Source organism: Tamandua tetradactyla, chromosome 3 (assembly GCF_023851605.1).
Source record: "Tamandua tetradactyla isolate mTamTet1 chromosome 3, mTamTet1.pri, whole genome shotgun sequence".
Classification (NCBI taxonomy): domain Eukaryota; kingdom Metazoa; phylum Chordata; class Mammalia; order Pilosa; family Myrmecophagidae; genus Tamandua; species Tamandua tetradactyla.
Genome location: NC_135329.1, coordinates 89,452,040 through 89,471,846, shown reverse-complemented (window position 1 = coordinate 89,471,846; position 19,807 = coordinate 89,452,040). Strand labels below are relative to the sequence as shown.

Below are 19,807 nucleotides of genomic sequence, written 5' to 3'. Positions count from 1 at the left end.
GAGTGCAGCCAGGTCAACACATTTTATTACAGTCTGGGAGTTGCCACAGAAGAAAAATATAGAGGAGACAGTGGTGAGGGCAAGGAGGATGTAATTATAACTGTTTGGGGGAAGTCAGGAAAGATTCCCATAGAAGATAATACCTGAGCCACATTTGAAATATAAATTCATCATTGCCCAAATAGAGAGTCTGTTGGCCAGAAAGCTGCTTTGCAAAGATGTGTCTGTGTGTGTCCAAAAGAGCACAAATCCAGACTTTGTGGGGAAGATTTCTTTGAAAGCATTATTGCAGGGGTAGGGGTAGGAAAGGGGCTGTTAACAGTAGAGGTACAAGAAACACTACAATAGGAAGAACGATCTGGAAGTGTCTCAAAGTTTATGCAAATAGGATGCATCTTTTATAGAGAAGAGTAAAGAAGGCTAGAAAGAACTGAATCTGGGGGAGTGGGAGAAAAGTGTGTGTTGATCAGTGTTTCAGAAAATGTTTGCTCTGAGGCCAGCTTATTCTCAGGAGGTGTCCTTAAGGAGGGGCTGGGTGCTGGCTCAAGCTGAGAGTGGACCACGGTTCAGAGACCTGAGGAAAGGAGAGAATCTTAGTCAAAGTTTGATTAATAAGCATTTTGTTTTGATTAATCTTTTGAAACAAAATAGTTCCACTAATCATTTAGAAAGCAGAGAATGAGAATGTGGAGGGTCTGTCTCGTCTTGTCATGGGGAAACCAGGAGGGTGTCCTCGTGAGTCTTAGCTGAGTCATATGGAGAAGGAGGCTCTTTGCAGTCTACCCTTCCTTAGAATACAAGGGGAAGGGCATTTCTTTAACCACTATTTTCCAGAAGCACAATGCTTGGTCAAAATCCAACATTATCATGTAACAGTCCCGTGGAACTTGAGGAGGGTTCATTCATTTATTCTACACATTTTTAACAAGAGGCTACTCTGTTGAACACTCCTAGATGCCACGGAGTACAGCAGTGGAAGACTTAAAGTCCCCAAGCTTATAAAATATAAATTCTACTGTACAGGTGGCAAAAGTTAGTGATGAGGTTTTCTTTTGGCAACCACGAAAGTGATCCGAAGTGAACAAGAACTTGAGAGGAGTGCGGCAGTAAACTGTGTGAAGAGCTCAATCACCGACTGGGGGTTGCGTATAACTGATGAACTTGCAGGAAGTAGAGGAAAGACAAACAAAATAAAGGATCTGAAGTAGATAAATAATGTTGCAAATTGTTGGCCACAATAAGATGTTCATTGCAAATCTGTAAGTAGATGCCGGTAGTCCCATAGCTGATGTCCCTAGGATCATTGCTCAGGAGAATATTAATAAAGTGCGATAAAGCAATATGTTATCAGTTTCAAACATTTTAGTCCAAATAGACTTATTCAGTTTTCATTATGTTTTTTCTTATTGACGATGCCTATGAGAGTCTTATTTTTTAATTTGTCTATCTACATATATGTATTTCTGTATCTGTACATACACACCCACAAAGGCAGATATGTGATATGGACATCATAGGAAATTTTGTTCATGATACATATTTTGGGGGGAGGGGTGAGATGAGGGTGGTGGTGCATGGGCCAGGCATCGAACACTGGTCTCCCACATACAAGATTTCTACCACTGAACTACCTGTGAACCCCCATTTCTGAGAGTTTGATATGATAATAGGGCCTTGGGAATTGACAATGCAGGCAGGTCCCCTGCTAATGGACCATGTTCTGGTTTGCTAGCTGTTGAAATGCAATTACAGAAACAGTATGACTTTTAAAAAGAGGAATTTAATAAGTTGCTAGTTTACAGTTCTAAGGCTGAGAAAATGTCCCAATTAAAACAGGTCTATAGAAATGTTCAACTTAAGACATCCAGGGAGAACTACCTAAGTTCAAGAAGGCCGATGATGTTCAGGGTTTCTCTCTCAGCTGGAAGGGCTCATGGCGAACATGGCGTCATCTACTAGCTTTCTCTCCAGGTCTCTTGTTTCATGAAGCTCCCCATGAGGCATTTTCCTTCTTCATCTCCAAAAGTCACTGGCTGATGGCTTCTTGGTTCTGCAGCATTCTGAAGCTTTCTCTTGACTCTAAAAAGGACTCTCTCCAAAATATTTCCTCTTTTAAAGGATTAATGGGTGGAGTCACAACTCCATGGAAGCTATCCTATCAAAAGTTACCACCCACAATTAGGTGGGTCACATCTCCATGGGAGCAATCAAAATGCTCCCAGCCAGCAATATAGAATGGGGATTAAAGGACAAGGCTTTTCTGGTGTCCGCCACAGATTCAAAGTGGCACTGATTGTCATCTTGTTTTCCTCGGCGTATTATTCGGAGTATTCCTTAGTGCTCATTGAAAGCACTGGCTGTGATGCCCTGCTTACATGAGTGGTCTTCTAGAAACAGAGGGCCCGTTTTATCCCCTAGAGTCTCTCCAAGGATAATTTACCAGGAAGAAGATTCTCTCCTCAGAGCTCTTGACCATTAACCTTGTAACCTAGTTTTTCTAAAACTTGGTATTTTGTAACTGAAACTTGTAACTTTCTAATACTTTCTGAGGGCTGAAATTGCATATTTTGCCAAGAATCTTGATTTTTGCATATCACATGCCCTCTCTTGTTTGTGTGCATGTGGATAAGTGGAATAGTTGGACCCTGGCCTGGCTCAGGAGAGTTGCACGGAAAAAGAAAAACATTCAAGGGCCACTAATTCACATGTGTCAAGTATAAAGTTAATGTTACCGATCCCGGGAGATTATTCCTGAATTTCAAGGAGCGCTTTCCCAACTGTCTCATGTAAAATAGCCATAAGCATCTCTCCTACCACTCTCTGTGTCCTTAGCCTCCGTTTTTCTCTTTTTTCCCTCAAAGTATGCATCTGTGTCTAGTATCTTATTTTAATTAGCTTATTTATTCATTTATTAGCTGCCATCACCTTCAAGAAGGTAAACTCCATAAAGGCAAGGGTATTGTACTGTTCACCACCCAGAGAGCAGCATCTCGAATAGTTCCTGACACAGAGTAGTTAAAAAATTTTGTAAGAAAAGAGAAAAAAAATTAAAGATAGAGAGACAGAGAGAAGGAGAGTGGGAGAAACAAGGAAAGGAAAGAGGATTGGATGGCAAAAATCTTGCATCTCATACTTCCTTATATACTTATTAATATTGTTCTCAATAATAATAACTCCCATTATAGAGTGGCCAACATGCAAAAGATAAAGATAATTATCACAGTATCTTTTGGATATTGGCCACTCAATAAATATTCCCCAATTGACTCAAGAAAAGCAGACATTGCCTGATAACTGCTAGCATCACAGCCTTTTACTTAAAGGAAAGTACAACTTTACCACCATGCCCAATCCACGTTTCCTTCCTATTCTATATTCAATGTATGCTTTCAGGCTACGTATTTCCCCTGTGCCCTCCATTCCTACCGTTATCTTCTTCTAGGCCCTCCTTGCACAAGATCAGAAGTTCCTATCTTTTTAAACATCTTGCCAGACAAATCTCCTAAGGCACAGATCAATTCGCATGCACACTCAAAAAAAGAAAAAATGAAACAAAAACACCCTCAAAGGTCTCCAATTATCTATACAACAAAACTGAATCTCACCTTGCATTGAAATCCATACTCACAAAACTGCCTCTCCAACTTTGCCAGTGGATTTTGCACAGATAGTGGCGAAGCATGTGGGCCCTGGAGATAGATGGATATATATAACCGTACTCTGAGGCCATGTGGTTGTAGGCAAATTAATTATATTGTCTCTACCTCATTTTTCACTTGAATAAATGTGGATAAAAAGGGTGTCTATTCTGTAAAGTTGTTGCAATGATTAAGTTCTGTAAATGGTCTAGTGGGTAAAAGAAGGGCCACTAAAAAAGACAACCAGTTTCAAATTCCGCCTCTATGTGCTGACTGCATAATATTTGGCAAGTAATATAACATCCTGTCCTTTTGTTTGTCAAGTATAAAATGGAATAGTACTACCTCTCAGCATTCTTTAGGAGGATTAAATGTTAAGAATTTTAAAGACCTATAGCACATGATAACTAAGTTCCTACACATATATTCATAATGTTTTTGGCAAACTCTTTTACCTTTTAATTTTTTTTAATTAGCTACAATTCCTCCTTGGCCTCTACTTTTGCTCATATTGTTTTATTTTCTGTCTTCTTTGAAGTTCTGGTCTCTCAACAAACGTGGTCCTTTTCTTTTTAAGGTTTTAACAATGTGCTGCTTTTTTCAGAATAATGCTCTCCACACTCATTCATCCACTCATTTAAGAATCATCCTGGATTGAGTGAGGCCCACTTCGTGCTGTGATCTCCACCTTTGCTATATGAACAGAGACCTTTTAAATGTAACCACAGTCAAGAAGCTTATACTTGGGAGTTGTGAACTCCCACCAGTTGTAGTTTTCCAGGCTGCTATGTGTTAGCAAGAACGCCGTACCTGAAGGAGAACAAATGTTCATTCACTGAGGAGGAGAAATTTATTTGCTATATTGCAAGAATGGGCACCTAGCCAAACACAAAATGGTAGCTGGCATGCCAAAAACAGAACACTGAACGGATTATACCTATGCCTGACCTGCAGACCGTCCCCTATTTCTTCACTGATTGTATACTCCAGAGGTTGCAGCCTATCTGGGAAATCTAACTAATTTGAACTTCCAACTGAAGGTTCCCCCTTTGATTATGTTTTACATTTTTAATGACCTGGGTCATTAAGGATTTGGCACCAGTTCTAAGCTTACATCAGAGGCCTTCTCCTTTGCCTGCCTGTGTCACCTTTGTGAATGCTAAACTTAGTCTGATTCCTATACTATGTATACTGTTTTAGCTTAAATATCAAGAATTTTTTGGTTCATGGTTTTGAGGGCAGAAGCAGTCCAAACTTGAGGTTATCAGCAAATCAGTGCTTTCTCCGACAAGTCTGTAGAATTTTGGTGCTGGCTGCTGGCCATGTTGGGAGTTCCCTTGTTTGTATCTCGGCATTCTTTCAACACATGGTAATGTCCTCTCTTTTCACTACTAGTTCCACTGATTTCCATCTTCTGGTTCCTCCCCTCCACGACTTTCTCTCACTCTGGCATACAGTTTCTTTCTCTTTATAAGCCCTCCAGTAGATTGGATTACTGCCCCAACTCATTCCTTCTGACCACCATTTAGCTAAAATAACACCTTCAAGAGATCCCATTTACAATGAATTTGCACCTGCAGGAATGTGGTTTAAGATCTTGTCTAAATTGGGGTATACAATTCAATCTACCACACCTTTCTTCAGGGCACAAGCTGATGGAACATTATAGAAAGGTAAGGGTAACGAGAGGTATTGAGAATGGAGCTAGCATTCAAATAGAAACCAATCAGCGAACACTCTCGGTAAACAAAATCAGTCAGCAGACTATATTCAACCCATAGTCTTCAAATTTAAGAGTACTAATTTAGACTTAAATTTAAAACACAGCAAGAAGGAAGAGAAGGAGGAGGAGAAAGAGGATAAGGAGGAGGGAAAGAAAAGGAAAGAAAAGATAAAAGAAAAGAGACAGAGATGCAAAAAGTATATTGTATGTGACGGATTTCAGGAAGAAAAACTGTAGTGAAAACTACGCTAAATTCCTTGCAAGGAGGGAAGGAGCTTGGCCTAGATTGTGGAATAGCTTTTTCAGGCCAGACTGGACTTCATCCTGCTGTCCTGCGCCACTCAGCCCTGCTCCTCCCTGCATCCCTGTGGCACAGCAGTTTCTTGCTGGGTGATCATTTATTACACATTGGATTGCATATGTCAAATTAACTCTGCACAATCACTTCTTGGCATCCATGCCTGATCCAACTACTTGACAGCCCATCCTGCTTCTTAGCAGCTCGAAGCCTAAGCTGTAAATTGATGATTTCTAAAATTATTCTGAAATTCTTTAATGTGGGAAAGGCCCAAAATAAACCCGGCTCTTTCCTGCTCTATTCTGAGCTTACATGAGCAGCTCTGTGGGGTTAATAATATATAACATAAAGGGACGTTTTCTCAGTGTTTACAGTTTAAGGGCCATTTTATAAAAGCCACAAAATTAAACTAACAGTGGTAAAATTCAGGCACAAATAGAACTGTAGTATTATTCATTCAGCTCTATCATGCTTTAAGCAGAGACTTTAGACTTATTCTGCCTATTTCTTTCTTAATAAAGAAAATTATGGAGCTGCATCTACAGTAGATACTTAACTATAATGCCCTGCTGCAATTTGGCTGATTAGCCCATTGTGCAAAAGACATTTGCAGTCTGCCTCTTCTATCTTCAGAAAACAGGCAGAGGCCAGGACCTTGCCAAGATGTTTATTTTCCAGTGATGTCAAGAAGTACACTTAAGAGATTTCTGCCCCCAAGTTTCAGCATCTTATTCCTCATCATTGTAAAAAAATGAGTGCCCAACAGCATGCCTACCAACATCTGCCCTCCTCACTTTGCACACCAGAATTAATACACAATGTGTTTCTTGATTAGATACGTCTTGATTAGAGCCCCCTCTTTCACCTGAGTCAAAATCTAATGTAAACAAGGGGTCACTTTGCTATCCCCATAACTTTGCCTCCCACTGAATTAGCTGGAAATGTTCTGCAGTATCATCTGCCATTTTTCTTGTCTTTGCTAGTTCATACAAATATAGTTCTTTCCAATGTGCAGCTCTTGAAAATGTATTCATATTGCAAGAAGAGAAAAATTTAAGAAAGTAAGACTCTCTCATCACTGAGTGTTTGGAATTAGAGGCATCATTGATTTGGCTGTTTTCAGAGACAGAAAATTCCTTCACAAATTAAAATGACGTGTAAGAATGGGCCTCTTCCCCCAGAAGTCAATGGGCTGTGATAATTAGTTTTGAAGTCAGACTATTTGGGTTGAAATCCAGATTCAGCCTTTTCTGGCTGTGTTACTTTGGAAATGTTACTTGCCTTCCCTCTATCTATCTGCTTCATCAATAAGATCGGCTGATAATAATTGTATCAGATATCTTGTTATAAGGGGAAAATGAGTTAATTCACATAAAATACTAAGAAGGATGTTTGACAATAAACTCTCAAGTTTTAACAATAGCAACCATGCACATTTTGATTTATATCTCAAATTCACCGCCTACATATTTAACTACAGAGAAACAGAGGTTCTTCATCTGAAGAATAGCTTCAACATGGTTTTATAAGATAATGTATATAAAAATCTTAACCCAGTGATGGGCATCCAATAATGAAAAGTTTTGATAACCTTGATGATAATATATTTAACAGAAGAAGATAATATAATGCTTCTTTCCAATGTTAGTTTCTTCTGTCTTCTCTCAGATCTCCTCAGCTTCCACTGTGACAGTTTCCAAATTTGTAAAAGATGGTACAAATAGAAAAACAGATATTTTGGCCCAGATTATTTAAGATACTTTGTGCTTAAAAATCTACCCTTGTTCGAAATTAACACTCCAAATAACTACAATTTATTGAATATCTTCTTACTGCCTCATTCATCATCTTGGTGCTAAAATAAAATATTTTAATGATTAGAAGTTCATTATTGTAGAATAATTATTAGTTCTGCTTTCCTGATGGGCAAACCAAGGCAGTGAACCAACCCAAGTGCAAGACCTAAGCTAATGCATGGTGACACTGGATGTGAAAACAGAGGCACCCATCCTGCTTCCAAGAAATCTGCCTCAAAACTGAAGCAAATGGACTCTTGTACATGGTATGGATATAGAGGATATTATAAACTCTGTATTCACTTTCAGGTCCCACAGCCTTGTTCTCTAAGCCAGCCACAAATACAGAGGGTATAATAACTTACTGGGGGGTGCAAGGGTAGTTCAATGGTAGAAGTCTCACCTGCCATGCGGGAGACCAGGGTTTGATTCCTGGTCCATGCACTTCCCAAAAAACAAACAAACAAACAAGCAAAACAAACAAACAAAAAACCCAACCAAACAAAAATTTAGCAAATGGTGCTGCAATAATGGGATACTCACATGGAAAAATAATGAAATGTGACCCCACCACACAGCATACAAAATATATATGATAATAACTTATTCCATTCTAAAATATAGATAGAACACCTTGGAAGCAAACTAACTTATTTCTTGAAATAGGGACTGAGGAAGGATCACAGAGCCACCTGGGCAGGTAGTTATCTATGCAACAACCAGGTTTGCCTGAGAAAACAGACTGTCTAGTGGTTACAAAACAATGACCAAAAAGCAAATCACATCTGCTGAAGGGCTAAAACAAATCCTTTGCCAGGGCCTCTCTACTCTTCCAAATGGCTGAGGGCTTGGGGAAAACAGCAGCATGCCTATAGCATCTTTTTCTTTCAAATTCTAAGATCTTTTCAGGGATTAAATAGTATGTAAATGACCAACCGCTCTCCTTATGTACCTGTAAGGACCACGTTGTGGAATTTTTAATTACAGTTATGAAATAATGCCTTGGAACAACTGTAATCTTTTATTCAAAAAATGAAAACATAAAATGAAGTAAAATTCGATTTAAAAATAGTACGATAAAATAAAATAATAAATAAAATGCAATATCAAATAAACCAAATAAAATAAGTAAAATATTATTTTATATATTAATAAAATGAAAGTAAAATAAAATAATAAAATAAACATTAATAATAAAGTAATGCAAAATAGTGTGCACGGATGGCTGGTTCGGTGGTGGATGCTCGCCTTCCATGTGGGAGACCCAGGTTTGATTCTTAGACCATGCATCCCCTAAAAAATAATAACAATAAAAAAATAAGGTAATGCAAAATAAAATACAATGAAAGAAAACAAAACAGACTTGGAGGAACAGAGAGTCTAGATTATCTTTGAATAAACTTCAAAATGGCATTTTGAATGAATGTGCCAGGGGAAAATATCATGTTTGGGATAGTGACACTTAACAAAGTCAGAAGGAATTTTTAAGAAATTCTGCAATGACTTTGTACATGTAATGCTGTCTCCCGCACCCCTTTAAATTTGGTTTCCTGGGTAGGTCTACCCAACTGCAAAGTGATTCAATTCAATTATGACCATTCATTTTGCTCATCTGCCAAACCTCTCCGCGGTGAGGATTGAAATTGTAATTGAAATATATTTATCCTCAGGAAGCAGACAGACTGGTTTAGAGTGTCTAGTCTGGTAGAAAGCATTGCAAAGGTCTTCCTTCCATCTGAAACTAGCTTTGGTGAAGAAGTGTGGAAATATTTGTTCATCAGTTCTGGAATTAAGATAAACTGCTGAGATCTCCTAACATTTCATACTGACCATTAATAGTTGGTCTTGGTGCTTGGTGCCTTGGAGCCGGATATGGCCTGGGAAGCCCAGCCCAGGGACGGGGTTTTTCTGCTGTGTGGGGGCCACAGCCCGCAGAAAGCAAGAGGTGGCTGGCTGTGAGCAGAGTCCCCTAGGAGCTGTGACTTCATGGCCCACCCTCTCCAACACCCTCTCCAGACCCAGTATGTAAGGGCCGAAGGACCACTATGAACTCCGGAACAATGGGGATTCATAGCAAGAGAAATTTCCAGGGTGGAATCCAAGTAAAAAATGAAAAAAAAAAAAAGACCATCTTTGAAATCGCTAAAAATTAATAACAACAAATCAGAAAAATCCAAATATAAAACAATTTGGGGAAAGCTATTTTACCTAGACTTAAACCTTCTGTCACAATTTCTGAAAAACTGTAAAAGATGTTGGAATCTTGTAGGGTGAGTTGAAGAATTTCTCAGCAGAGAGATCAGTTGTCTTCTTTCAAATAAAAAGGGAATAAAATTTGCACAATCCTTGGGTAGAGTTTCTCTTACCAAGTCCAGAATCTGGGTGTACCACAGAAGCAACTTCACCTCATCCCAGCTATGATGGACATTCATTTAAGTCCAGAAACTCAGTGTTTTACGCAGAGGAAAGCTATTAGTTGAAAAAGCCACCAAGGACTGTATCTTAGATACTACATTGAACAAAAGAAAAAAGAATTATATTTACTCAAGAAATCAAACACTTCTGTAAGAGATATGGAGAAAAGAGCTAGCACACAGAAAACAAGAAGAGGTAGACTGAAAAAGCTTTTGGTGAAGGTGGAAGATATGAGCCAAATTTATGGGCCATTTAATCTTCAGTTGACCAACATGCCTTTTATAAATCATTCTGTTCAGAAGCTCTGTAGTCCATTTAATGTCGATAAACCATTATTATCCAAAAGCAAATTCAGGTTAAACTAAGATTCCCAACAGACGGTGGTAAATATGGTGGCACCCAAACTCAACTCCATTGGAAAGAGAGGAAAGAGAAAAGGATATTGTCAATGTTGCTTTCAGAAATATGAAGATCTAGAAACTCATCTTCTAAGTGAGCAACACAGAAACTTTGCAAAGAATAACCAAGTTGTTAATGATATTGTACATAAGTTGGTTTTTGACTTTGTGAAATAAGAAAGGGACACACTTAAAAAGAAAAGAACAAAATACAGTGTTGGATCCCTTTCTCCTGTTACTGCAAAGAAGACTAAACCAAGAGAACACCTAGAACTGCAATATATTTCTCAGAAGGACTTCAGGAAAAATAAAGCTGTGCAGATATCAAGCAAAATTTCCTTGTAAAGAACCCCGAGAATCTGAATGTAAATTTAAGTTTATTTTAATACCTACCTCCTGCCCTTCAAGTGAACTGAGAGAACTTGAGAAAAAGAATAGTACATATTCCACGTTAAATCCAGCTGAAAAAGACGTAAAGCAGAATTTTATGCAGCTACCTTCATATACAAATAAACAAGGATGCATTATTGATGTTTCTGAACATAAATGCATTATAAATGAAAATGACTTGAAGAACTAAGGGCAGATGACTGTCCATATGAGCTATGGACATCTATATAATTTTCTAATTTCAATAAAAACAATAGTGTATCCCAACTGAAACAAAAGTCAGATACTGTGAGTTTTCTAGCAAAGGATCTGAAGGAAGAGGACCTTAATTCAACATTTGGTCATGATTCTGGTCTAATAGCAATAAGCAATTCACAAGCACACCTAACAATTCAGGCAAAAACTCCATCCCATAGCTTTCTCATGGAACCAAATGATCGTGACATCAAGAATATGCGTAGTTTACCTTATGGTAAAATTCATCAGAATGTGGAAATATTATTAGGAAGAAATAAAAAAGAAAATCTGGAACCAAATATGGAATCAGATGAGGAAAGCACTGAGTTTCTTACCACACCAGAAGAAAACGGAATTTGTCATTCACCAGTGCAATCTTCACTGGACTTATTTCAGACTAGTGAAGAAGAATCAGAATTTGGGGACTTCACGAGCTATGCTGAAAACAACGGTACGTGTAATAGATATTTGGTGACATAAAAATTCAAATGATCTGCTCTCAATGTTTTTCTCTTCTTCCACTTCTGCATTTACTGGTTTTTGGTCTTTAAATGATTTATACTTTTCAGAAGTGATGAGGATCATATTCTTGAAATTTTTATAAATATATATAAAAATTCTTAGAATTTCTTGCCAACTTTGTTTATATAACTATATGTATATATTAACAATAACAGTGATGCTTGCATTTTTTAACTTTGAAATTTTAATAAAACATATAAACAAAAGAAACAATAAATTTCCAAGTACATTTTAACAAGCAGTTACAGAATAGATTTTGAAATTTGGTATGGGTTATAGTTCTATGATTTTTCATTTTTTCTTGTAGGTGCTCCAAGACACTGGAGGCCAACAGAACTATCAATATAATGATTCAGCAGTCATACTCATTTGTTAGCTCTTATCTTCTGTTAAACTCCTCCTTCTCTTTAAATAACATATATATACATAAATGCAATAAATTTAAATAACATATATACATATGTCAATAAATTTAAATAACATATACATAAAAGCAATAAATTTCAAAGCACATTACAACAATTTGTTGTAGAACAGATTTCAGAATTTGGCATGGGTTACAATTCCATGATTTTAGGTTTTTACTTCTAGCTGCTCTAAGATGCTGGAGACTGAAAGAGATATCAGTATAATGATTCAGCAGTCATACTCATTTGTTAAACCCTATCTTCTCTGTACAACTCCACTATCGCCTCTGATCTTTCTCCCACTCTTTAAGGGTATTTGGGCTGTGCCCATTCTAATTTTGTCATGTTGGAAGGGGCTGTTAGTAATATAGAATAGGGGGATGGAACTAGTTGATGTTCTGGAATTATGCTTGCATTTTTCTAGCAAAAAAGTCCAATCTTGGCAGGGCAGGGGCAACTGGGGAATTTTATTCATGTGCTTAAGCATGTAAAATTTCATTTGTAGAATTTTTGAAGCACATTATAGGAGTCAATATAGTCAAATAAAGCAACTCTGATGTCACTTTCCCCAGTATTTTGGTTTAGGTAGTGTCCATATCCATGTACCATGTCCTCTAGAAATGTTACCTAATTTCTATATATTCCCATGGTTTTATGGTTCCACATTCATTCCTAGTTCTGAGTTTTCATTTCTCCAGAATTAGTAATTTATATGTCAGCTCCATGTTATGTGCCTAGTGATTTCTCATTCACTAAGGCTCTTTCCCTTCATTGCTACCAGACTCTTCTGATCATTTCAGCACGTGGAGAGGTTAAACTGCAGCGAGTCAATATTTTCAAATTTAGTATTAGATATTCCTATAGCTAAAAATAAAGTTGCTCTCATTCACAAAATTTAAACAACAGACCAACTTTTCCCTTTCCGTATTTCAATCTTTTATATTAACTCCCATTTCCCAGTGTCTGCTCACTTGTAATGCAGACACTGTATTTACATATTGATCTGTCAGTCTGCTCCTCTGTTTTTGTATAGGCTCAGGATAATTCTGGTACCTAGATTTGTATCCCTTCCCCTAAGAGTCATTTTTTGACATGTATAAAAGGAAGGGAGACTCTGGACACTGGCTTTAAAATGATACATGCTTTTTCTCTTGTTCATTATATGACTAAACAGATGATTTAACAATATAAATCACACAGATGCCTTGACTCCCAGATGGACTCTTGATTCCTTGTGGATAAGATTCATATTTTAAGCTGCTTTGAATTCTCTACATCATTTAGTATAGTGCTCTAAACACGCTACTCATGAAAGGCAGAGAGCATTTTGCATACTAAGGGAGCATATGCTGTTCTTTTTGTTGTAGCAGCAGAATGCTGTAGAGGGAAGCAGGCTGTCATCTATTAGTCACTTGCTATATGAATGTGGGGCAAATCATTTAACTATTCCAAGTTCAATGTTTTAATTTGCCAGAATGATGTATTATGTTATAGGGACATTGTGGCAATTAAATGTGCTAAATACAATTATGCTTATCCCTTCTTTTCACAGCATACAGTTTTAAGAATTAAAAAAAAAGAGAGAGATAGAAAGAAGAGTGTCAAGAGTTTCCAGCGGTCCCCTTACCCATCATTCAGCTATAAAGGAAATTTTCAGTTGATTGAGATTCTGGCTTTTATTTCTCTGTAGCCCTTCAAGAACTTTGGCTTCATTTCTGGTGGACAACAGTCAAACGAATTCAGTAAGTTGCTAATGGGAGCACTGCATTCCTGTTGTGTCTTAATGGCTTACTGGTCTAATTTGACTTCTTCACTTAGCAAGACTCCTTAAGAGGAAATGGGTTGGTCTATAGTTATATGGTTGATTTCATTTATGAAGAACTGTCAGTATTTGTTTTCTCATTAGGCTTTTGTATTGTTGTTTTTAATATAGAGTGAACACATAGACTCTATGGAAACCAAAAACAGTAGGTGAGATGAAAATAATCAAATGATCAAACAAATTTTTGTAAAGTTAAATCTGTGTAAATTGCTACAGAAAAAGTCATGAGATATAATGAATGTTTTAACCTAGTTTGGTGGGTGAAGGCAAACTTCCCTGGGGAAGTTACATCTGAGCTGACATTCCAAAGAGGAAAAGGAGTCCAGTGACAAGGAGAAGGATGTCTCACTTCCCTGCATATATGGTAGACTGGAGAGTAGAAAATTAATAGCTTCCCTGCTTCTCCCTCATCACAGTCTTCTGCAGATAAATTTTGATTTAAGAAGCAAAATAACATGCAGATTAAAAAACAATCCACAGAGAAGGTGCAAGGGTAACCTAGTGGTAGAATTCTTGCCTGCTGTGCAGGAGACCTGGGTTCGATTCTCGGCCCATGCACGTCCCCAAAAGAAAAAACAAACATGCAAACAAACAACCAAAAAATCAACAAATGGTCCTGCCATAATGGGATACTCACATGGAAAAAGAATGAAATGTGACCCCACCATATAGCACACCAAAAATAAAAAATAAAATAAAATAAAAGATCCATAGTAGTCTCCTCAGCCAGTATAATTTTGATCTTAAAGGGTGAATGTATACTGATTATTGGCACTAGCTCATGATTCTTAAAGAATTAAATGTGCTATTTACTGTGAGGTTCTTGCAATGCCTAAACAAAGCAGATGGACTGAGAACACATGGAAATGACAAGACCAGGAATGACTTTTAGAAAAATTTTCACAAAATTTCATGACCAGAATCTTAGTCAATATAGCACCTTGTTCTCCATTTTATAGATCAGACTTGCTGCGAGTTGGAGAGTTCAAGTCAATTGCTAAAGGCTACACCACTAATTAGCTCCTTTGCTGGAATCTGACCCTCTGCCAACTGAGTCGACAGCATGTGGCAGGGACTGAAGTCATACAGGAAAAGGGAAAGTGCTGTGACATACCGATGAAGTCTTTTAGGAGTGTGTTTCATCTCAAAGCTTTTTCAAGGCTTTTCTTATCAAATGTGATAGGGAACAGATTCTTGTCCCTGTCCCCATGTATTCTTGGAAGGTCATGCTGCAATTGACCATGGTAGGAAAAACCCACAGGTAGCAGGAAAGCATCGCTGCAAAGAAATCGGCTCACCTATGGGGTTACTAAATAGAGAAAACAAAACTTTTTTTTCTATTTCTCCAAACAAAATTTGGAACATTTTCCAAAAGGCCAGTAACTTAGACAAGTAGTATAGTGATGTTAGTTTCTTTTGCCCATATGTTCTTTTGTTCCATATATGTTCCAATAGATGAACATAAAATAAAAGGATCTTTTATTTGGTTTGGCTCCAAGGTGCCCAGTTAGGAACTAGAATGACGATATTGGTTCTGTTAGCGCTTTCCTGAATGAGACTCAGATAAGTTCCTTGGAGAGTACCCAATTGCCCTTTACTTAAACAGTGCTACTATAATTAGCTAATATATTTATTCAGAGCACAATTAAGTACATACCGTAAGTCTTACAGCAAGCTAACTTTCAAGGGGGACCATAGTTCTTACTCGTTGGGAGCTTGAATTTTCTTAAGGTTGAGGAGGAAATAAAAAATAATATTAAAACATTTGCTCAGTCTCTGAAACCACCCCTGCCTAGTCAGTCTTCATTGAACTTATTCAAGCTTAATTAAGAATCAATCCAAGTATCCCTTCTCTTTTCTTGGCCTCGTTTTCCCAAAAAGAACATATGTCCCTCTTCTTTGTTCTGATACACTCTGTACTTATCCTGACTATAGAACTTACTGAGTTGTATTCTGATAATAGGTGTATGTGCCTTTATCCCTCCTTGAACTGCAAACACTTAATGGTCAGGATTGTATTTTATTTATCTTTATATTCTTAATATAATTAGAATACTATAGGTGTCCAAATGCCAAGCAGCTGCTCATTTCACATGGATTAGAATTATGACTTATTCAAGTCTGCATCCAAGAAAATACTGAATCTGAGGCAAAGCAGAAACTCAATGAATTTAATAAATGAATGTGAGTGAATAGAAAATAAACGGAAGGGGAGAGCATTCTAGGTGTCTAACAGGAAAGGAAGCGGACATTCACGGCAACTCTAATGGGTTGAATAATGGCCACACAAAAATTTCAGGTCTCAATCCTGGGAATTTGTAAATGTAACTTTATTTGGTAAAAAAAATCTTTGCTGATCTAATTAAACGAAGGACTTTGAGGTGAGGAAGATTAACCTGAATTATCCAGATGGGGCCTAAATGCCATCACAAGTGTTTCTGTAAGAGACAGGCAAAGGGAGGCACACAGGGAAGGTCAGGTGTGGAGACAGAGGCCAGGACTGCAGTGACATGCCAAGGAAGGGGTGCCAGCAGACTCCAGAGTGGAGTCTTCCCTGGAGCATCTGGAAGAACAGGGTCCTGCAACACCTGGAACTGGGACCTCTGGTCTCCAGAACAGTGAAGGAATAAAAATAAATTTATACTATATTTAGCTGTGGACTTTGTGGCAATCTGCCATACAAATTTGAGAACTAAAGACATACATACATACATACAAGTTTTTAGATAAGGAGAAGGTCTAGCCAGGCCCTGCAAGACCCTTAATTTAGGAAAGGGATGGAAGAAGAAAGGTAGTAACTTTGAATGGAGACATGCACAGATATGCCAGTGAGGATGGGGCAGCATCTTTGAAGGCAGGTTGATTAGAATAAAGCCAAGTACTTGGGTATGCTGGTTTGAAAGGATGTACGCCCCCAAGAAAAGCTATGTTTTCATCAAAATCCCATTTTGTAAAAGGACAATAATCCGTATTCAATACTGTGTGTTTGAATCTGTAATTAGATCATCTCCCTGGAGATGTAACCTAATCAAGAGTGGTTGTTAAACTGGATTAGGTGACATGCCTCCACCCATTTGGGTGGGTTTTGATTAGTTTCTGAAGTCCTATAAAAAAGGAAACATTTTTGGAGAATGAGAGATTCTGAGAGAGTAGAACAACATAGCCATGAGAGCCACCAGCCAGCAATCTTTGTAAATGAAGAAAGAAAATGCCTCCCAGGAAGCTTCATGAAACAGGAAGCCAAGAGAGGAAGCTAGCAGATGAGGCCATGTTTGCCATGTGCCCTTCCAAATGAGAGAGAAACCCTGACCATGTTCACCGTGTGCCTTTCCACATGACAGAGAAAATCTGACTGTGTTCACCATGTGCCTTCTCACTTGAGAGAGAAACCCTGAACTTCATCAGCCTTCTTGAACCAAGGTATCTTTACCCGGATGCCTTAAATTGGACATTTCTATACACTTATTTTAATTGGGACATTTTCTCAGTCTTAGGACTGTAAATTAGCAACTTATTAAATTCCCTTTTTTAAAAGCCATTTTGTTTCTGGTATATTGCATTCTGGTAGGCAGCAAACTAGAACACTGGGTAAGTCCAGCCAGTCCAGCTTACATGAGGTTCACAGTCATAGCTTATAGGGCCTTGAAGGCATATTACAAGAAACATCAGGTAAATATAGGCACTCCAACATTGTAAAATTAAGCACAGTTTTTGCTTATTGAAGCAATGATGAACTTCTACAACAATTGTCAGATGACCTTCATACTTGACTTTTCCCAATTGATGATAAATGGAGATCCAAATGTGTTAACAACAGAACTTTCAAACACAACAAGGTTTGGCAAAGTGTAAAATTAAGAGCTAATAAAATGTCTCTGGCAATATTATTTATATATACATAAATTCGTGACCATGACCTAATTAAACATTGACGCAGAACTCAAACATGTGACTTCTGTTAAAACTAATTATATAACTTATCAACCTGGAACATTCCAATCTTTGCTTATCCCTGACTATTTTGTCTGATAAGGATACTCCTAAGGCAACATCTGCTTTGAAGACAGAAAAGATAGCATCTACTTTGAAGGCAGATGGCTCTCATTTCAAATAACTGTCTCAGCTACTATCACAGAGGTAGGTATCTTTGAGGCCAATTTCCATCTTTAAAATGGGAATTATATTATCTACCCAAAATGTTGTAAGGATTAAAAGAAAAAAATTATATAAAGTGTGGCGTGTAATGCCTGAAATATACTGGGTATATTAATTAATATTAATTTACATATGAATAATAATTCACTAATTTATTTGTGTATTCATTATTCATTTATTCATGCCAATATTCCAATATTCAATGTGTGATAAATATCTTATTTGGTACCATGTTTACATCAGTGAATTAAATAGACAAAAACACTTAGCTTCATGTTACTTATATTCTTCAGGGGAGAGAAAGTGGGGAAAAAACAATCAATTACAGAAAGAAGTAAATTATACAGCATGAAATATAAATGACAGTTTCAGGGGGAGGGATAAACAGAAAGGAAAAGGAATGTCCAAGGTAGAGGAGTTACAACCTCAATTAAAGTGGTCAGTGAGCAACTTGTAATGTGACACTTAAGTCAGACATGGAAGAGGGGGAAGGAGTGAGCTATTTAGGTCCCTGGGGAAAAGCCTTCCAGGAAGAGGAAAGTACAAAGGTGACAGCTTGAGGTGGAGTCAGGGTGTATTTGTCTCAGGACAACAAGGAAGATGGTGTGATTAGAACAGAGGGAGCTAGGGAGAGGGCTGAAGGTGAGTGCGGAGAGGTAGTGGGGCAGGCTGTGAAACAAATAAAAAATCTCAACTCTATTTCTGAGTGACATGGGATGAACAGAGGGTGTTTATCAGAGAAATGACATGCTCTGACAGCAGACAGGTTTGACAAGGTGATTCTAGCTGCTCTGTGAAAACAAACTGCCTTGGGATGGGGTGCTGGATGTAGAGTAACCAGAATGGGGGGCAGTGGAAGGGCTGCATGGGGTGGTCCGATTCTGGGTACACAGTAAAAGGATTAGAGGTGGTGTGTGAAAGCAAAAAGTGTCAAAGACAATGGGAGGTTTTTGACCTAAATTACTAGAAGGATAGAGTAGTTGTACAAGGCATACAGAAGAAGGACAAAGCAATTGTGCTTTGCCAGGGCCATTGTATTGCCCAAGGAAACATTAAACATCTCATATCCCACTTCATCCCTTCCAAGTTAGCATCTCCAAAAGGTCCAGAAAATGATGTGAGTCATATGCAGTCAGTGGTCCATAATTATTCCAACTGGAAAGGACCCCACCTGTTATTGCCTCTCTGTATCCCTGTGCTTTTAGGCACTTGATGAACATTGTTTAATCTTAGAAGAATGTTCTGACATTTGTTTTATGCTTAAGAGAAACCTGAAGCTTTGGGTGTTCTGTCTACACTTTCCACTAAAATTGTCTGTGACCTCTGGCACCTAAAACATATGCTGTGATTATGAAAAGTGCACCCTAGATCCAGAGGACAGGGATTGCTTTTGAGTCTCAGGAATCTGAATATTTGACATCATCAGAGGATGATTCTAATACACATTAAAATGTTAGAGTCACTACTACATAGCATATTTGTTCGAATAATTGATTGGCAGTTGAAAAGTAATAAGACAGTAGAGGGAACACAGACTTTGTGTACTGTAATTTTACTCTTTTTTTGCTATGATTCTGGATACCATTTTATTTGCATTTCAAATATTTAAATATGGAAAGCTGTAGAGCAGATGTGCATGCAGCTGCTGATTTCAGCAGTGACAAGCTGATCAGTATAGGTATGTCACAATGTCCCCCCAGTTAGGGAGGATCATATACTGTACATTCCTTTGTAGAGAGGATTTTATGCGATAGAGTACAAACCACACTGCTATTTATAGATAAGAAAGCGAATTTGCTTACCAGGTCATATATTCTCTTATTTTTAGTGGAGAGGGGTGGGGACAGGGGGAGAGAGGACCTACAAGAAATATCTGGTTTGATGTTATTTATAAAAACAGTGTTTAAATGTTTAATAGGATATGATTAGTTGCTTTTTGTTTTTAATTTGAAATCATCAAAACTTCTGACTGATTTGAACCTAAGAAGTGGCATATGCTTTCTTTT

At 37.8% G+C, this 19,807-nt stretch overlaps 1 long non-coding RNA gene and 1 pseudogene across 11 annotated transcripts in view; both read left to right on the top strand.

The window, feature by feature from the left end:
• Positions 1 to 19,807, top strand: part of LOC143676219 (uncharacterized) — a 92,009-nt gene that overhangs the window by 28,632 nt on the left and 43,570 nt on the right. For 4 of the 11 annotated variants that reach the window (XR_013171925.1, XR_013171931.1, XR_013171924.1 and 1 more), the window contains 2 exons: positions 13,377 to 13,566; positions 17,680 to 17,783. This is a non-coding gene — a long non-coding RNA (uncharacterized LOC143676219). Of the gene's footprint in view, positions 1 to 13,376; positions 13,567 to 14,605; positions 14,963 to 17,679; positions 17,784 to 19,807 lie in introns of those variants that run through there. The other 7 variants (XR_013171926.1, XR_013171927.1, XR_013171929.1 and 4 more) reach the window with 6 other exon arrangements.
• LOC143676753 (protein DBF4 homolog A pseudogene) lies at positions 9,501 to 11,499 on the top strand (annotated as a pseudogene).